The sequence below is a fragment of the Rattus norvegicus genome, chromosome 19 (assembly GCF_021556685.1).
Source record: "Rattus norvegicus strain SHRSP/BbbUtx chromosome 19, alternate assembly SHRSP_T2T, whole genome shotgun sequence".
NCBI lineage: Eukaryota > Metazoa > Chordata > Mammalia > Rodentia > Muridae > Rattus > Rattus norvegicus.
The window spans coordinates 50,736,067-50,756,952 of record NC_141552.1 but is presented as its reverse complement, the minus strand read 5'-3'; the positions used below and the strand labels follow the sequence as shown (position 1 = coordinate 50,756,952).

The 20,886-nt window shown below is 44.0% G+C and overlaps 1 protein-coding gene across 3 annotated transcripts in view; it reads right to left on the bottom strand.

Annotated features, from left to right (window-relative positions):
* Positions 1-19,563, bottom strand: part of LOC147999447 (uncharacterized) — a 191,043-nt gene extending 171,480 nt beyond the window's left edge. Inside the window, exons 1-3 of one of the 3 annotated variants that reach the window (XR_015644131.1) lie at positions 19,455-19,563; positions 18,923-18,956; positions 8,392-8,483 (exon numbers count right to left, since the gene is read on the bottom strand). The gene's annotated coding sequence lies outside the window, so the exon portion shown is untranslated. Of the gene's footprint in view, positions 1-8,391; positions 8,484-17,449; positions 17,525-18,922; positions 18,957-19,454 lie in introns of all 3 variants that reach the window. The other 2 variants (XR_015644132.1, XM_087596662.1) reach the window with 2 other exon arrangements.
* Between the last annotated feature and the right edge of the window lie 1,323 nt (positions 19,564-20,886).

Here is a 20,886-nt window from a genome sequence, read left to right as displayed (position 1 = left end):
CAATAAGGAAAGGTCACAAATTATTAAAACGGGATCCATTACCAAGATATCTGTAGGCTTCTATGTCTTTTTTATTACTCGTTGTGTGTACATGTGTGCAAGTATGTGTAGGTGCATGTGTGTGAAGACATGTGTGCAAGTATGGGTATGTGCATGTGTGTGAAGACATGTGTGCAAGTGTGTTCATGTGCATGTGTGTGATCAAAGTTCCAGGGAATTCAAAGCCCTCCTCTGACCTCCACAAGGTACTGCACACACGTGGCACCCATACATACATGTAAGCAAATCGTACACTCACAACAAAGTAAGTAAATGTAAACAACAACAATAATAACAATAATAATTAAAAATAAAAGGATAGGGTTGGAGATTTAGCTCAGTGGTAGAGCCCTTGCCTAGCAAGCACAAGGCCCTGGGTTCGGCCCCCAGCTCCCCCCAAAAAAATAAATAAAAGGATAGACCACAAAAGACTGAAAATACACATATGGGGAAGGACTAGCCAGGCACGCATAACTGAAACCACTGGTACCTAAGGTAGCGATTTTAGTCTCCCCGCCCCACACACCAGTGGTTTTAGTATTATAGCATAAATCAAAGCAAAAAAAAAAAAAACTTCTTAAAAGATAAAGGCGAAGTGGAGTTGTAGCTCAGTTGGCAGAGTGCTTGCCTAGCCTGTGAAGCCTAAGCTGTGATTCCTCAGCCCTGCATAAGTGAGGTGTGGTGTGCAGCCTGTGGTCCCAGCACACGGGAGAGAGAGGTAAGAGTATTGGAGGTTCTTCAATGGCACGGTGAGTTTCCGGCTAACCCCTGGATACATGACACCTTATCTTAACGTGTATTGTGTGTGCAAGAGCATGCACACATGTGTGTGCATACACGTATATATATAAGAATATTATATATTTGTATATGTGTATATTCATACACATGTGTATATACTCACACACATATGTACATATTAGTGGCATATGAGTGTATGTACATGCACATAAATTTGTATGTCCCTAACACTGTAGAGCTTCAAAATTCAGCAATCCAAAAGAACAAATAAATGATAAGGGCAAAAATAACAGAGGAAGTGGCAAAGATGAACGATATTAAATAAAGACGTGCACACAGGGGCTGCGGAGACGGCTCAGAAGGTAAGAGCACTCTTTCCTCCTTTGGAGGACATGAGTCCAGTTTCTAGCACTAGAAACTGCTGCAGGCAATTCACAACTGCCTGTAACTCCAAGTACATGCACGCACACACACACACACACACACACACACACACACACACACACACACACCCCTATCTTTTTATAAGTTCATTCTGGGAAAGATGCCCAGTGGTTAAGAACACTGGCTGTCCCCCTAGAGGACCTGGATTCAGTTCCCAGAGCCCACGTGATGGTTCACAATCATTCGTAAGTCCTGGACCAGGTATCTGACGATATTTTCTGGCCTCCACGGGCACCAGACATACATGCAATGCATAAACACGCATACAATCGAAACATCCATATGCATATAAGGAAATGACTTTAAAAGAGGCCATCCAGTATTTCAGGTCTTAAATTCTAAGATGTGGCACCAATTTCAAGCTTGAGTTCAAATCCCTATCCCACCACTAAAACAAGAGGACAGCACCACCGTGACGGTCCCACTCCTGAACTCGGGGTAGGAAGGAGGGCAGGTCAGCCTAGTTGTGGTGCTACTTTACTCTTTTCTAACTGTATCTGTTTTTGTCCTCTCTGGAAACTAAAGTCACGATACAATGTATTTAAACAAAGACCCAGAGCTGGCCAACTTCTGGATCATTTGACATTTCTATCACAGGCACAGGTTTCAGAGAATTAAAGAGTTATAATAAAAATCCAAAACCCGGGACTGAGCAATTTAACTCTTTTTAATGACACTGAACCGCACATACCTGACCAGCAATATAAAATCCAAAGATCAAAGCGAAACACAGAAGCGTTCAGAAAGTCCTAATGGCCCCGAGGAACGTGCTGGTTTAGCAGACTGTAACGTTCACCAGAGAACATGACAAGAATCCAATGCTCGAAACAGCAAAAGCCAATCTTCTATTTGTTTAACCCACTGACAATTCCTCTGGTCTCGATAGCGACTGTCTAAGTCGTCAGCAGTGAAATGTAATTAAGATATGCTAATATCGGACAAGAAAGGGCTACGGGCTGGGATGGAGAATTGGACGCTGTGCCACGGGGATGGGTAATAATATGTAGACTTGGGAGAATGATTTTCCCCCCCTGGGGACAGGATGTCAAGGTACTGTACAAGTCCTGAAAAAAAAAAGTCTCTGTTTTCGGTAAAACCATAAATCAAAAAGTTTAAGGGAAGGCTGTTGAGATGGCTCAGTGGTTAGGGGAGCTTGTTGCTCTTCCAGAGGGCCCAAGTTCAGATCCCAGCACTCCACCTTGTGGGGGCTGATCACTGTTTGTGATACCAGCTGCAGGGAAATGAGCGAACGCCCTTTCCTGGTTCCACGCATACCCACAGTGTCCACTCCCACAAAGACACTAAATACAATTTTAACTTAAAAACAGATTTTTCCTTTTTTTAAATTTACGAGTGGTTTCCATTTGTAGAGGGACATCTCAGGAAACCTGTCACGGGTCTCCATGCAATGAAGAAACATTCCTATGTTACGGAAATTCTGTGAACCCAGCCTGGAGGAGTCAACTAACCGGTGCGGATAGTGCTGGCTACCACTTTCACGTAGAAACCTCGTAGTGGAGCTAAAAATCGCCATTTTGTTTCCGTACAAAAGCGTCAGGTTGAAAATCAACCCTGTCTCATGCATAGTGCTGCTCCCCGCCTGGTAAGCTGTGCCTTCTCCAAAGACGGGCGCCATTATCCCTTCCCTTTCAGTATGCGCGTGTCAGCATCTCTGACCAGCCGCTGCCCTCCCCAGGATGAAGGTTAGCCCTGGATTGTGGGCGAAGGGGACGCTGCATAGAACCACTCCTGTCCTGTGAGAGCCTGGCTGCTGCTGTTTCCCTTCCTGGTCGCAGCTATAGTTGGGCTGACTTTGAGCCTCGGTGTTGCCAAGGGCACACTGGAGAAAGAGCACAGCTTGAGATACTGGAGAGAGTCCAGCCACGTGACATCTGGTGCAAATGAGGGTGACACCACAAGACACATTAAAAAGAAAATCTCAGCTGAGATCCATCAAGGACCCACATCTAAGAAAAGAATCATTTTAAAGTTTTAGGTAATTGGTAATTCTACTCTGATTCATCCTCTGTGTGTGTGTGTGTGTGTGTGTGTGTGTGTGTGTGTGTGTGTGTGTGTGTGTGTTGTATATGATTTGTTGTGGGTTTTTGTTGTTGGTTTGGTTTGGTTTGGTTTGGTTTGGCTTGGTTTGGTTTGATTTGGCTTGGTTTGGTTTGGCTTTGGGGGGTTTTGTTTTGTTTTTTGAGACCAGGTCCCATGTAGCACAGTCTGACCTCATACTCAACTTTATAGCTAAAGACGACCTTCAATTCCTGATCCTCCTGCCTCCACCTCCCAAGCCCTGGGATACCCTCATGTACCACGATACTCAGCTAGACCGATTTACCAACTAGCAACTGGATTTACCTGGAGGCGAAGACTGTGAGAAGCCTCCAGGTAATCATTTGTAATCTCTTATCCTGTAATCCTTCTCCATCGAGCCAGTGCCCTAGTGTTCAGTGCCCATTCCTACCGGGCAGTGATGGCCCCAGTCCCCTGGTTAAAAGTTGCAAAAGGCTCCAGTTACTGCCCTAACCACTCTGCTAAAGAGCTAACTCCTTTCAATCTTTGAGAATTTCAAACAAGCATGTAATGTATGTTAACCACATTTACTCCATTTTCTGCTCTCTAACCCCTCCCAGATCTGCCCTTACCCCACCCCCTTCCAACAGCAACTTCTTTTTCTTCTCTCTTTTTCTTTTTTTTGGGGGGGGGTTCTTTTTTTCGGAGCTGGGGACCGAACCCAGGGCCTTGCGCTTCCTAGGCAAGCGCTCTACCACTGAGCTAAATCCCCAACCCCTCTTTTTTTTTAATAACCCACAGTGTCCAATTTATGCTGCCTTTACATGGGTATGACGCTATCCACTGGAGCCAACCTACCAGAGAACAAAGTCTTAAAGAAAAGTTGACGCTCCAGATTGGCACCTGCTTGCAAAGGAAACATTAGTTTTCTTCAATGGAGTCTCTCTCACTGGGTGTATAAACCACTCTGAAGGGCAGGCTCCACGCTTAGCAGTAGATGGCCAACGCAAAATGGTATTTTTGTAGATTTTTGTTGGTTTGCTTCATAGTGCCTTGTTTGGGTTTTTCTTTTTAATCTTTCTATTCCTTTGTTTGGGTACGATGGTTTCCGATTTTGTGTTTTTATAGTGTGTGTGTGTGTGTGTGTGTGTGTGTGTGTGTGTGTGTGTGTGTGTGTGCATTCTTTGTTGTGTTTTTTTTTTAATCAAGCTCCCCCACCACCCATTTGTTTTCTTAAGAGAGAAAGAAGGTTGGGGTTGGATTAGTGGGGAACTGGGAAGGGCCGGGAAAGAGAAGGAGAGGGGAAACCATGATCAGAATATGTTATATAAATTTTTTTTCAATTAATAAAGGAAAAGAAAGATGACTCTTCCTTCTCTAGGAGGCATCAGTTGTCACTAGCTCCTTGGCTGGGGACAGTGGGACGGGGCCGCATAAGCCCCTCCCTTTCCACGCTGGAATGTTGACCAGCTTGACCTTCAGGCGGAAACACAAGTGCTATGGGTTCATGAGAGTATAGACCTTGCCATGTCCAGGGCTATGGGTTCGTGAGAGTATAGACCTTGCCATGTCCAGGGCTATGGGTTTGTGAGAGTATAGACCCAGAAGACACTTTCTCTCAAGTCCTGCCTGCCTTCCAGTCCTTCAGTCTTCCCACTCTCTTCTTCCATGAATGTCCCCGAGGCTTGGAGGAAGACAGCGTGATACAGACACCCCATTTGTGACTGAGCAGTCCACAGACACTCTGTGCCCAGTGGGGGAGGTCTAAATCAGGCACCGTCTACTGTACAGAGAACCTCCTCTGCTGAGGTCTAGAAAGGGCCCAAGTCTATGCGTATCTGCGTACTTGTTTAGAGGACCATTTGACACCAGTCCATTTGAGGTATAAATCTTTCTCACCTGCAGGGGAAATACCGTTTTTAACTTTTTCTGACAGGACCTATAGGAAAACAACTTGCAATTTATGTCTCACTTTCAGGAAGCCTGAATTTTTTTTTTTAACCAAAAGCCACTTGTTTTTTTTTCCCCCTGTCCCTACACGGAATTGATATTTAAGACACGGCCATAATCAGTCTGTTCAAATTCATAATTTTATTGAGATTTGATTCATGGTTTCAGAATGCATTACACTTTGTTTTTTTTACTCCCTTTGTGAATAATAAATCAATTACTCTAAGTCATGGCCAATGCCAGGAACTGTGTTCTAAAAACACAAGGAGGCCTTGAAATTCCTAGCCCCCCCCCCGTACAGTGTGTGTGTGTGTATGTGTGTGTGTGTATGTGTGTGTGTGTATGTGTGTGTGTGCATGTGTATGTATGTGTATGTGTATATGTGTATGTGTGTATGTGCATGTGTGTGTATGTGTATGTGTATGCATGCATGTGTATGTGTGTATGTGTGTATGTGTGTATGTGTGTGTATATGTGTGTGTGCATGTGTATGTATGTGTATGTGTATATGTGTATGTGTGTGTATGTGTGTATGTGTATGTGTATGCATGTGTATGTATGTGTATGTGTATATGTGTATGTGTGTATGTGTATGTGTGTATGTGTATGTGTATGTGTGTGTATGTGTGTGTATGTGTGTGTGCATGCGTTGTATGTGTGTGTATGTGTATGTGTGCATGTGCATGCATGTGTATATGTGTGTATGTGTGTGTATGTGTGTATGTGTGTACGTGTATATGTGTGTGTATGTGTATGCATGTGTACACGTGTGCGCACCATGGGTGCACATTAATACATGAAGGATAGAGGTTGACCTTAGGCATCATTCCTCAGGACCTGTCACTCTTTCTTTTTTTTTTATGAGGTAGAGTTTCTCACTAGCCTGAAGCACACCATGCAGCCTAAGCTGGTTAGCCATTGAGCCCCTCCCATCTTGGCCTCCCTGACACTGCAGGCCACTATACCCAAGTTTGTTCAGAGAGTTTCTTGGAAACTCAAAGAAGGGACTGGAGTGATGACTTGGGGTGTAAGAGCACTGGCTGGTCTCCTTGAGGACTTGGGTTCAGCGCCCAGTACCCACTTGGTACCAGGAACTCTGTAATCCCAGGTTCAGGGGATTCAGTGTGGCTTCCAAGTACACAGGTGGTATGAAGACATACATGCAGGCAAAGCACCTCTACACATAAAGTAAAAAAATAAATATAACTTGCATTAAATAACCTAAGGCATTAAAAGTGGACGGCCAGTTAAAAGCAGGACCTGCTTCCCTCTGAGGCAGCAGGTAGCAGAATAAGGAAAACGAGCAGAGTTAGGGAGTGGGGATGGAGGCAGGAAGAGAGGGAAGGCAGGCAGCGCAAGGCATAGAGTATGGGTTGTAAAAGAGATGCAAACTGCTGGGTTTAAAATGTGGTCTGAATAATGGAACATCTCTTGGTCCCCAGCTTGTGCCATTGTTTGGGAAGGTTACGGGGAGGTCATTCTGGGGGACATATGTCACAACCTGGCTGCAATTCCAGTTCTCTGCCCCCCCACACACCCCAAGCCTCTTCCCTCCCTCTCCATCCCTCCCCACCTCCTTCCCTCTCTCTCCTTCTTCCTCCTCTTCTACATTCCCTCTCCCTTTCTTTCCTCCTCCCCCCTCTTTATCCTTCTCTTCTTCTCCCTCCCCATCCTACTCTCCCTCCTCCTCTCTCCATCTCCCCTTCTTTCTTTCTCCCCCACCCATTCCCTGTGTACAGATAAATTGTGATCCCTCTGCCTCCCAACTGCTATGCTGGCCTCAGCTCCTGCTTCCCCGCCTCCTCCTCCCTGATAGTCTATCCCTCCAATATTGTAAGCCAAAATAACCTCCTTCTTCCCACACTGCTTCAGTCAGGGTGCTCTGTCACGGCAACAGGAAAGTAACTCCCACAGCCGCTGTGTTGGAAACTTCATGTCCAAATTCAAAGGTCAACGGTATTTGGGAATGAGGCCTTGGGAGGGAATTACATGTGCTTTTGGAGGTGGAGCCCCAGCAAGTGATGCACTTGTGGCTTTATACAATCGGGAAAGGTTAGCTGAGCTAACACTGGCTCCCCTGTGACTCGCACTACCATGTTACCATGAAGCTGTGACAGTCCAGTATGGAATTGTGTACAGATACTGGCCAGACTCTCGAACTAACTTAGTCTTCAGAGCCATGAGCCAAGTAAACTTCCCTTCGTTATTAATTACCAGTCTCGGGGATTTTGTTAAGGCAACAGAAGATCATCTAAGACACAAGAAATGGCCAGATATCCTTCACCACTCAAGGCACGGACAGAGAACTTTGCACAGCACCGTCATTTATTGAACAGTGGTGTGGGGCATATAAAGGAGACTGGAAGGAACACAGAGGTCTGCAAGAGGGCTTAGAGGTCGCTTTATTTAAAGACGAAAGCAAATCTTCACCAAATGCATGAGACATGACCTTGAACCTGCCACCTGTCAGAAACTCTCAACCTTTATTTCCGGCCACTTTCCTACTTTCAGTCTCACGAACATGCAGCTTCCCAGGGAAAGTGTTGACGGCGTCTGGATTCATTCTCCTGATAGAGACAAGCTGGACATGGTTTCATTTTCATCACAGCCTTTTTAAAATTTGGTTCAGCCCGCTGCGCGGCTGTTTTGAGGAGGCCCTGCCAGCTTCCTGGTTTTTCATCAGTCTTGCTCCCCCTAACAACCGCCATCTCTCATGGACTCCTGGAGCACTCTGCTTCATAACTGTGAAAATGCAGGGAATGGAAAATTTTCTTTTGCCCTTTTAGACTTTCCCGGCAGTCTCAAACATCAAGGAGATTTGAACTTTGTGTTTTTATGAGGCTGGTTTGAATATGTGTTGACAGTGTAGTTGATGGCCTGACTAAAAATTTAGGACTTGTCATAATTTTGTCAAAAACACACACACACAATGGTGAGATCAACTGATCCATTAAAAGGGAGGCACAGAGTAACCACAGCGTGACGGCTCCAATAAACAGTTCTAGAAATTTCTGTCCCTGGCTGGTTCCCTCCACAGATGCATAGAAACAACAAGTTTTTACTCACAAGGACAATGTAAACATCCAAATGCAAGGCATCCAGCCTTGAGGCCTTCATAGTCCCCATCTTGGTAACCATATATACACAGTCTTTCACTGTGTGACTGCCCGGGGACTTTCTCTGGCCACGGGAGCATACCTGAAGTCTTTGGGGAACAATCTTCAATATTACTCCATGAAAAACAGTAGAAGGAGAGCCTCTCTTTCTGGGTCCTCAGATGAGACAGCACCCTAGGAAAATACAGTGAAAGACGAACATCTCACCCTCCAGGAGGTCACTGTGGAGCTCAACAGAGGAGCAGAAAGATTACCCAATCCTAGGTTATAGAAATCAAAAACTTGAGAATCAGAAGAGAAAGAAAATATTCAGTATGTAAACATGAATCAAACCCCCCTACCAGAGCACTGAGCACACTGATCTGTTTAAGCATCAACTGCATCACCACCCCCCCAGGCACGCTGCTGTTTTCCTGAGTAGCTTTTCCGTGGGCCCACCTCCTGCCAGCATCACCACTGTGGCTTGGGTGGGTTAAGACATGGAGGAGAATGGGTAGCTTAAATCTCCCAATGAGAACTGGGTAGGAAACAAAGTCATTTAGACTGACCCTCGTTCCTGTAAACCCTTCAGAACATTTAAAATTCCCAAGCAGGTAAGACTCTAGACCAAGTCTGAACATTTAGTGAGCCAGAGGCCATTCTGGTAACCCTGCACTGCCACGGCTGCCAGCACCATCCCTGGAATGCTACTGAGAAAGAATCAACCCTCGAAGACATTCACAAGAACCAGGGCAAGATTTCTGCTGACCCTGTTAATGCCTTTCATCTAAGTATATGTCACACCTCAAGGAAACCCTAAAACAGAACTATTAAGGGTGTCTTTCTTTAAAAACAGAAAGAAAGCAGGAAGCTCCTTTCCCCTTTATTGGAACGAGCGAACCACCAAAGCAAATTCCCTGGTTTAGTTTAAGGTTGAAACAATGTCAAATAAGAGAAACCGAAAGATAAACACATTCCTCTGAGGCCACATATCCCTCATTTCCGTGGTTCTTGCATTATTCTCATTATTAACACAACCAGGATCAGACAGGGCTGGTGGATGGAATACCTCGGCCAGGAGGGAAGTGAATTAGACTTCAGTGAGCTTAAAGTCTGATTGGTGGACAATCACGCACAAATGTTTCCAAAGATAACATTTCAAGGCCAGTCCATAAGTAACAAAGAATCAGAGAGTTCCAACCGCAAAGACAAAGCAGCATCGAGACTCAGCTCTGTCTCCTCAGATGCATCATAAACAGCAGAGGAGAGGCACCTCCCGTAATCCACACAGCCCATTTCCTACTTAGCTCTCGCCAGCTGTGCACACCCACAGCATGGGTGTGTTTGGCTAGAAGATTTTCAAAAATAGTTTCCTTCTTTTGAAAGCTTCAAAAGGAAACTATTGACCTTTCATGACTTAATGACAGGTTTGTCTGAAGTCAGCAATATGCAACATTATTATATGTTTAATGATGTTTAGTTAATATCTTTAAACAAACCACTAGCTAAAACCAGTGGCACTCAGCAAGGCCCCACCCAGAAGTGACCACATATGTTCTTGAATTTGCTTATTGGAGACAATTTCCATATTTTCAGATTTATTTGGACCTCACGTTTTTGCTGAAATAATTCACCAGAAGAAATTTTTTAACTCCTTGCACTGAGAACTGGGGAGATGGCTCAGTGAGTAAATTCCTGAGGTTGTAATGCTATCACTTGATTATTTACACTGCACACGGCCCAGTAGAAGCAACTTAAACTAAAATACTCAATAATATCATTCATACCAAAGATGAGGCAAAAAAAAAAAAGTTCACTTTCCTGAGGTTTTCTTCTTTTCATTGACTGGATATGATAAAGAAGTCATGGGGAAGTCAAAAGGGGATTTGGAGCTGATGATGGCACAGTGACCCCAAGTATTCAGGGGCTAAAGTGGGGGATTCTTTCAGAAGATAGGGAGGAGGAGGAGGAAGAAGAGAAGGAGGAAAAGAGGGGGAAGAAGAGAGGAAGAGGAGAAGAAGGGGAGAAAAAGAGAATAAGAAAGAAGGAAAATAAAAAAGAGGAAAGGAAAGAAGTGAAAGAGAAGAAAGGAAACAGGAGGGAGAGGAAGCAGAGGAGGGAGAGGAAGCAGAGGAGGGAGAGGAAGCAGAGGAGGGAGAGGAAGCAGAGGAGGGAGAGGAAGCAGAGGAGGAAGAGGAAGCACAGGAGGGAAAGGAAGCAGAGGAGGGAGAGGAAGCAGAGGAGGGAGAGGAAGCACAGGAGGGAGAGGAAGCACAGGAGGGAGAGGAAGCACAGGAGGGAGAGGTGGTAGGAGAAGAGGGGGGAAGGACAAACAGCAGCAGTAGCGAGGTCCCTGGCCCTGCAGAGCACGCCATCTAGGCTGTTAATCAATTCCTCAGCATCAAGGATTCCCGGAATTCACAAAAGCGCACAACAGCAAATCATTTGCATACCTTTTCCTGCTAATGTGATCATAAAAATCTTAAACTATGAGCTTGGTTGCCATTGAGTCTCACTAAAGAAGTGAACTGCTGTGGTGCACGGCATCTGAGACTCCAGTGCCACATGAGTTAGCTGTGAATGCCTCAGCGGTGTCTTGGATGAGTCATTGGATAGTCTCCTGATTCCACTCTGAAAAATAAAATATCTCTGTTCCTTTAGATTCCCAAATCCCCTTATTCACATAGCAGGTATTCCAATAAAGGCATCCTAAGGACACGCACGTTTTAACTGTCCCCCAAATAACCTGGCTGACATCCAATTTCATCCATTTCATTCTGTCGTTTTAACAGCCAATGACAGGTATCTGCTTGTCAATCCAGCCTAACAAAGTAAATGCAGGGGGATTGATTGATTTGCATTTCCCAGACATTGGAGCACCTGTTACAATGTCCTAATCTGGAAAACAATTATCCCATGGTACAGGTGAGTAGACAGACCACGCCTGTTCTCTAAGAGGAAGGTTCTTCTGTGTCTCTTTGCAAGTTTTAGGGGAGGTGTACCTCCTGGGCACTAAGGAGGTGGCTTGGTTAGTATTTGTTGTGCAAACATAAGGACCTGAGTTCGAATCCCCAGCACCCATCTCAAAACACTGGGTGCGGCAGCAAGGATCTGTAATCTCAGAACTGGCAAAGTAGAAAGAGGCAGATCCCCGGAGGCTGCTGGCCAAACAGCCTGGCTAAATCGGTGAGCTTCCAGGTTCAGTGACAGGCCCCCTCTCAAAAACTAACGGAGATGGTGGTGGTGGTGGTGGTGGTGGTGGTGCTGATGATGATGACAACTATGGCGACAGGACATGGAATTGGAAGTGAGAGAAACTGGAAGAAGAGAAACAGGAACAAGTAAGATATATTACATGCATCTATGAGATTCTCGAAGAATACATTTTAAGTAATACCTGAGCTCTAGGGACCCTAGTGGTCATGGGACCCCATTCCGCAGCACTAGTTTTAGTAAGGTTCTGTTTCCTTCACAGACTTCCACCACGTAACCGCATAAACAAACACGAAAACATAGGCAGGCTGTGGTAGCGCACGCCTTTGATCTCAGCATTCAGGAGGCAGAGGCAAACAGGTCTCTGAGTGTGAGGTCAGCCTGGTCTACAGAATAAGTTCCAGGATAGCCAGGTGAGACAGAGAAATCCTGTCTCAAAAGCACAAGAGAAAGAGAGATAGAGACAGAGACAGTCCTGGGAATTCAGCACCATGTATGAAGCCAAGTGTATAATAAGTCAGGGTTCTCTAGAGTAACAGAGTTTATAAAATGAATGAATGAATGTGTGTGTGTGTGTGTGTGTGTGTGTGTGTGTGTGTGTGTGTGCGTGTGTGCAGTCCAGCTAATCCAACAGAATCCAGTAGTTGCTCAATCCACAAAACTAGATGTCTCGGCTGGTCCTCAAATATGCCGGCATCCCAAAGAAGCAGACTCTCATGGGTGCTCTATCACCTCACAAGGTGAGACAAGCAGCAGAGAACAAAAGCTTCCTTTTTCTACGTCTGCGTGTACGCTTCGAGCAGAAGGGGTGGCCCAGATTAGGAATGTGTCACCCTGACTCAAGATCTGGATTAAAGCGGTTATATCTTCCTACCTCAAAGGTCTGAACTAAATAGAAATGGATTCGCCCACTTCCAACCACGCAGAAAAAGCTCTCACAGGTGCACCCTCCACTTCTGGGCCGCATTCATTCCAGATGTAACCAAGCTGAAAATCAAGAAGAGCAATCACACCAAGCATTGGTATTTTGAAGGGGAAAAAAGTCAAAAAGTATCATTCTTGTGTATTTAAAGTGTTATTTATCGTGTAATGCATTTTAAATTTTATATTTTAAATGAAGAAATATTGTTTTGAAAAAAGAAAGATATTGCAAATGAGATGAAGATGTGGGTTACAGAAAAATGCATTTTTTAATACATACAATTTCTCTTGCAAAGAACTGACCCCTTCAGGAATTATAGTTACAAAAATTATCAATTAATTAGCTAAAGTGGAGAGTCGGAAGACACCTACCTTGATATTCACATCTGGCACACACATACACATGCACATACATGCACACACATGAGTGTGTACATACACATACACATGTATACACATATATATACATAAATGCACATGCATACACACAAATACATCTTAGATACATATATGTGGCAAGGACCTTCCCCTAATGAATAAAGATTTCAGGGGACTTCCAGGTCGGCGAGGGGAAAAGAGGAGGAAGAAAGAGACTTGAGTTTTTTGGACGGGAGAGAGCTTGGGGTAGAGGATGTAATAAACTAGAGGCCCCTCGATTAGATGGAGATCCACCACCAGAGGATTTAACTTAGTATGGCTTACTAATTAGGGTGTTGGTAGTTGCACCCGGTGATTGAGTTACCTGTTGATTCTAAGCTAAGTTCGTGTGGTGTTCTCCTTCACAAAGCAACTCAACTAAGTTCAAGAGAAAGATACAGGCACGTGGAATTCGGGTTCGTGGGGCTGGTGTGGCAGAGAGACCCACCAAGCCCAGTCTGGCTGGGAATGTGAGCAGAGGCCACAACAAGAGAGCCACGAGATTGGTGGTCTCTACTTGGGGCTAGCTATGGAGGCAGCGAGACCGCTGGGGCCAGAGTAGTCGGCGATTGTGTGGGATGGAAAATCCTCTTTCAGTATTTCCCACTACACATACATATAAGTCAAATATCAATGAAGTGAGTATCACTGAACAGACAAGCCAGAGCAGGAACCCCTGACCAGTGCTTCCCTGTTTAGATTAGAACTGGACACACACACACACACACACACACACACACACACACACACACACACACAAAAGAATCCTAATTTCTCTTCCCAGGGTTTCCTCTGGTTTTCCACCAAACTCTTTTTCTCGAATTCCATTTGCTAAAGAACTCGCCTCTTAAAGATGTTCCCCACCTGTTGTCTGCCCTGTCTGTTGCAATGGAAGCTCCACTGGGGCCTCACCACACACACGAGGCCTGACACATTCACTCAGTAACCATTTAGCCAGTACATGAGCCTCATACTCTTAGAATCCTGCATACAGCACACAGATAGTCTGCTTGTTTCACACCCCATGGTACACATGCCAGCTGGTCTGTTGTTGATGACTTCAATCATTCCCAACTTTCCCAGGAAGGAAAGCTCATTGGCCGACCACTTGGAGCCTAACTAGAGACCTCATTAGCTTAGAGAACTCTAGGTGTTTATGCTACCTGACTGATTGCCAGGGCCCTCTCAGTGGAAGTGTCGGGGTTGTTTCAGAGCAAGTAGCTTGGCAGGGAGGTGTCCCCACACCTACTATGGAAACTCCTTGACCCATAGTTAAGAATACAACTAAAAGATGCTGGGCACACAGAGAGCTCTAAAGCTCAGAGCTCTGTTCCGGAACTGCCCACCCCGGGGTGTATCAATCAACATTCCAGAATCAAAAAAAGTCCTTGAGCTGATCACATTTAAGAGAGGAAAGGTTTGTTTAGACTCAAAGTTTGGATATCATTTCATGGTCCCATCATCTTGGGGTCTGGGCCAGTGTACATCACAGCCAGGAGAGCAAATTGCTCACCTCACAGGAGCAGAGAATGTCCAATGGGTAGGAAGAAACAGGCATCCCACAATCCCCCTTTGAGAGCACAAAACCAAAGACCTAACTTTCTAGTAAGCCCCACCTCCCGAAGGTACTAGCTGCTTTCAATAGCACTGAGCAAGCCCTCAGCACACGGGACTTTAAATGACTTTCTAGATCCAAAAGACAGCACTCCCTGGGGAGGAGGGTGATGACCAGAAAGGCTGAAAAAAGCTGGAGGGTGACATCTGCAGTGACAGAAAAAGATAAGAAAGAAGGAAGATCCTCTTGGTTTCTCCTGGGGCCTCAAGTACAGTTAGTTCCTAATTGGGAAGCCTGGTGTTGAGAAGCCTGGGGAAAGCCACTGTACAGTGTAGTTCCAACGACAAGAACACACCCCCTAGAGCTTCCAGGCCGTTGTCAGATTCTGAATTTCCAGTAACTTCTCCAAGTTTATAGAACCCTGGGGATTTGGGCTGCTTTTCTGGGTGCTAGCTTTTGGCTAGCTCTCTATCTGATACAGTAAATTTCTGACATATCCCCAATTTTACTGCAAACAACATTACCTCCTTTTGCTTTATGCTTAGAGATTGTGTGTTCTCTTTGAGAACGCCTTCCCTGCCCTCAAGGTCATGAAAATAATCTATATCAATTTCTGAAAGCTTTTAGTTAAAAAAAAAAACTACAGCTTACAGATGCCCAAGGTCTCTGATGCACCTCATATTGATTTCCATGTGCACGCAAGACAAGGGCACAGCCATTTCCCAGACCCCAGAACCGTGCACTGTCCTGCCCACCCCCTGAGCTGACCTGCACCAACATGTCTGTCCTCTCCCGAGCTTTCCAGTGTCTGTGAATCTGCCTGGGCCCTTAAAGCCTGAAGTGGAAACTTCTGGTTTCTTTGGAAAGTCAGTTATGTCAAAAGATGTTTTACAAAAGCAAACACATGAAAGGACACATGACTTTTAAAAGGCCCCAACAGATGGTGGAGGATGCTAGATGGTATTGGTACACCTTGCCATTCCTTAATGGTCATCATTTGTTGTGACTTCATAGAAAGAAATGCACCAAAACCTTCTGGTGGTGTTCTGACGGATTCTTGCCACTTCCACGGACTCGGGACAATTGGCAGCATGTGACAGCCATTACAGATTCAGGTGGAGTTTTGCTAAGACAGACTCATGTGGTGAGGCAAGACCTATGGAAGGACACATGATGTTGGAGGGAGTATAAATAGGAGTCAACAGACAGTGGAGAGCTTGCATAGCTAGCTTTGCAACACTTCGTTGGTCTCGAGTCTTTCCTGATCTTCCACTCATTGAAAGAAGGATGGCAAAGAACTTCTGGCATCCCTGCTGGTCCTGGCCGCTCCTGCTAACTCCTGCCGATTTGGTGGAGGCCTGGATGTTTCTGCTAGGCTGTGCCACCACTGCTAATCCATGTTTGCTCTCCTGACTCTACTAAACTAGACTGCTGGTGTATTCATGAGTGGATTGAGTTGCCATTGCTGAGTCCTACGAACTGCACTGCTGATTTCCTGGCAACACAGACTGGGTTGGTCCCAAAGAACAATTTCTAAACAGGTCCACTTCCTCAATATCCTAATAACCTTTCTTTTCCACTCCCTCTGATGGCTATTGGCCAGAAGGGAGGCTAAAGCACTTAAGAACCCTGATTAAAAGTAGGGTTTGAGGGGTTGGGGATTTAGCTCAGAGGTAAAGTGCTCGCCTAGCAAGAACTTTTTCCTGGGTTCAGTCCTCAGCTCCAGAAAAAACAAAAAGAAAAAAAAAAACAAAAAAACAAAAAAACAAAAAACAAAAGTAGGGTTTGAGAAATCTAAGCCTATAAAGACCTCTGCAGATCCTCTGTCTGCACCACCACCAGCAGGTCTTGATTCTACTCCATTTTGATTTGGGTTTTTGGTTTTTCAGACAGGATTTTGTACTCCCCAGGATGGCCTCAAACTCACCACATAATCAGAGATGACCTTGAACTCCCAATATTCCTGCTTCCTCCTGGTTTAAGTGGTGTTGGGGATGGATTTACCAGTACCAGATACTGCCGACTGAGTTCTAGCCCCAGCCACAGATTTCTGGACACAGTAATCCCTAAGAGATTAGAAGCACAGAAGGTGACCCCAGAGAGCAGGCACCTCCATTTTAAGTTGTTACCGGCCATTACTGGCATGCAAGGGTGAGCCCGGGGAACTCCCTTGGAGTAGTCGCAGAATTCTACACACAGTTAAAAGATGGTTGGAAAATAAAAGTAATTAATGGCATTTTTATATTTGAAAAATAAAAGAAGATTTACTTGCAGAGATGCCCTATATAGAATATCTATAAAGCCTTTAAATAAGAGGGGAAATACCAGATGGAAATATAGACTAACATTGAGAAGTGAAAATAATCATAATGAAATGGATAGATAATATAATGGATATGTAAAATGTATAATATATATAAACATAATGATTTGTATTCTTTTTTAGAAGACAGTTGAAAATGTAATGATAAGATATATATTAATAGCAAGCAAAGGCCAAGAAAGGGAAACAGAAGTATGCTCTTTTCTTTGTTGTTCGTTTTGAGACAGGATCTTTCTACATAACTATAGCTGGCCTAGACTCCCCATGTAGACCAGGCTGGCCTCAAACTTAAGAAATTTGGCTGCTCTACCTCCCAAGACCTGAGAATTAAAGTTGTGTGCCATCATCCCTGGCTGGGATTTTCTGTTTTAAAGTTTTTATACTATGTGTGAATGATATACTGGCACTTGAAATGAATCGTGAGAAACCAAATGTGTATTGTATATACCCTAACCAACTACTCAAAAGCAAAACAAAGGGTGATAGCCAAGGACCCAATACAATGTCATAAATACAGTTTAATTAGCCAAACAGAATAAAGAGAGAGCAGAAAAAGACAAATGAAATATGTTCTTTTAAAGCAAGATGATAGACCAAATCAATAAGTACACTAAATGTAAATTATCTAAATATTCTAATAAAAATGCAAAGATTAACAAACTGAGTATAAAAGCAAGCCTTAACTCTACTCTACGTACCAAAACAAATTGACACACTTTAAAACAAATATACCTTGGGGTTGAGGATTTAGCTCAGTGGTAGAGCGCTTGCCTAGCAAGCGCAAGGTCCTGGGTTCGGTCCTCAACTCTGAAGGGGGGGAAAAAAAACAAATATACCTTAAAAAACACAAAGATGATCTGGACATAGTAGCTAGCACCTGTAGTCCCAGCTACTTTAGAATATGAAGAATAAACATTTCTTGAGCCCAGGAGTTTAGACCAGCCTAAATAATATAGCAAAATCCACCCCAAAACTATACAATTAAAATGTAAGCGCCTAATTGGTACACATACATATACTCAAGTGCATGCGCGCGCGCACACACACACACACATACACACACACACACACACACACACACACACAGAGTAATAAAATAAATATGCTTTCAATTTAAAAAATACACATGATAATACTAAGCAAAAGAAACCTGGAGTGATGGTATTATTGGTCAAATTAGATTTCAGAATAAAAGGTTCTGGTGGCATACAAAGTGAATCCCAACACTTAGGAGGCAAAAGCAGTTGGATCTCTGTGATTCCTTAGACAAATAGAGCTACAATTTAGTGAGGCCATGTCTCAACCTCACCCCTAAAAAGACAAAAACCCAGAGCTGAGCTGCAAGCTGTCCCCGAATGCCTTTCTCTGGCCAAAATTAAACCCAACTTCAGCAGACCTGCTGAATCAGGAACATCCAAATAAGACCTCTTCTCTTCACATCCTCTGCCCAGTTTCCCTGAGACATACACTGTCCCCTGATTTCCAATGTCCAATGACAGGCAGAGAGAACATGGAGGTGGATGTTAAGATTTCTCTCTGTACATTTATAGGTTACTATGACTATTCTTAAAGGTTGGATGTACAGAATTTTATGTGTCTACATAAGCAAACTATCTTAGCTAGGTGGGTGGTTTATATCCTTATCAATTGGTTGTGAGTTAATTGTGTGGATGCATTGTACATTGAGTAATTAACATATAAATCTGGTTGTTGGGTTTAAAAAAGTGTGTGGTTCAATGGGAATCAATTTATCAAGATAACCTATTAATCCTAATGGTTTGGGTGGAGTTTTTTGGTTTAGTTTTGTTTTTTTGCATAATGGAACTTCTTCAAAGAGTCACCCCCAAAACTTCTATGTATCTTGATTAAACTGCAAAAATAGAGAAACTCACAGTCACAGGTAGATACTTTAATAATCATCTTTCAATAATTGACAGACCAATAGAAAATTAGTACCAATAGACCAACAGGCTCTACACTCCCATGCAACCAAACAGAAAAGTATTTGTGTGCTCATGGAAGTTTTATCAAACTACACTGGGGTAGGCTGGGTGCAGAAAACACATCTCAAAGTGAAAACATTCAAAATATACCCTGAGCACAAGAGAAAGAATTAAAACACACATGAATAAACAGATGGCAGGGGTTAGCTATAAGAGAACACTAGCTGGGGCTGGGGATTTAGCTCAGTGGTAGAGCACTTACCTAGGAAGCGCAAGGCCCTGGGTTCGGTCCCCAGCTCCGAAAAAAAAAAGAGAGAGAGAACACTAGCTACGTTGTCTTGACAGATATCCCATGTGCAAATTAAAACTGAATGTCACATCTCGCTCTACCTGACACTTAAAACAAGTCAGTATTGACCTCTAAGTCTACTTTTTTTTAAAGATGTATTTATTCATTATGCATAACTACACTGTAGCTGTCTTCATACACACCAGAAGAAGGTATCAGATTCTATTACAGATGGTTGTGAACCACCATGTGGTTGCTGGGATTTGAACTCAGGACCTCTGGAAGAGCAGCTAGTGCTCTTAACCACTGAGCCAACTCTCCAGCCCCTAAGTCTACTTTTTAACCCCTTCTCCACACACACACAGTTGGACTCTTGTATTTTGCCATGTGTATTCTCCAAACAGAAATGTTGCCATTTTGGGGGTGGGGAGTGAGAGAGAGAAGAGGGTCCTAAGATTCAGAAAGTGATGGAACATAGCAGACCCTGAAAACCTTCAAAACTTACAGAGGAAGCTTCAGAACTCACAAGTCTTCTCTCCAAGGCTCTGGAGGCAGAGAGCAAGCTGAGGAGAGGAGGTTGCAAGTTAGGCAGGGAGTTTGGGTTGGAGCTTTCTGAGTCATCTATGCTCCCGTAAGTAACTTCAGATGAACTCACCAGCTCTCTCGACGTGAGATGAGTTCTTTGGTCTCTCATTGGTGTCTTATCTGAGGTGCATAGATATTAGTTCCTGTCTCCCCAGAAAAAGTCTCACAGCAGGGTCCCTCCTCTTATAATGAAAAAAAATTGTTTTCCACATCCTAATTGCCTTTCCTTGTAGGCCAGTGTTACCCACAGCTTACTTCACAGAAAATCTCTCTGTGTCTCAGAATGCCTTCTAGCATTAACATGCCTTTATCTCTAATTTGATAGTCCCTTGGCTATTTCAACAAGAATTTTTAAAGGAATGCTTAAATGAGCTCACTCAAATCCCTTCCCTGCACCATAACTCCCATCTCCCCTAGCAAATAGCTCCAAGATTCTTTCAAAGCACCAAGAATATATAATTTCACAAACTTTTCTTGCTCCATGAAACTGCATGTTTAGAATTTTATCTCTAGATAATTACCTTCAAACATCTCCCTAAAGTAAACAGGTTTCCTGGTCTATCTAGACGGTGGCGGGGGTTGGGGGGGTGGAGCACATTCTTCCTGAATTACCTTAATAAAAAAAAAAAAGAACAGGACTCAGCTTTTCAGAATTGTCATTTTATCTGAGAGCCTGTAAGTCAGAGAGAGAGCTCAAGGAACAAGAAGGAAAATGGGTAAAATTAGGGACATGCCGAATAGCTAAAGTCCTTGCTCAATCACAGCCATAAAACATACACCACACACACACACACACACACACACACACACACACACACACACCAATAGACTTCTTTATTAAAATGCATAAAGCAGCCAGGAGCAGGAGCGCCAATAAATTCTTCTGTATAAGCAGAAATTCTTAATGGCTCCCTGAGCACTAATAACCACCACTCTCTCATGTGTACTTGACTCTGTTTAACCTTTTTCTGGTGCTTTTTAACTTCCCCGAGTCAGGTACTAATATGGAACTAATGTGGGGTTTATTTTCCCTGTAGGAATAGCAAAAAGAGCAGGGAGCATTATCGTAATCAGACCAAGCCTTTCAAGCTACGGTACGGACTTTGGGGGCGCGGGGGGGGGGGGGGTTAACAATTGCAAGACTAAGCAATCTTGTTTTTAAACATCAAATATTTCGCTGAATGTTAGTCATGAAAGGAAAGAAAGCCCAACTCTTGCCAAGGGAGTGACCCAGCAGGAGAGAGTCCGGACATCCTCTGAGTCCTGGCTCAGCTGCTGTTGGCCTCTGCATCAAGGATAACCAAGCAATAACCAACCGTCTCAGCCCGACAGTGATGAAGGGTGGCTAGAAA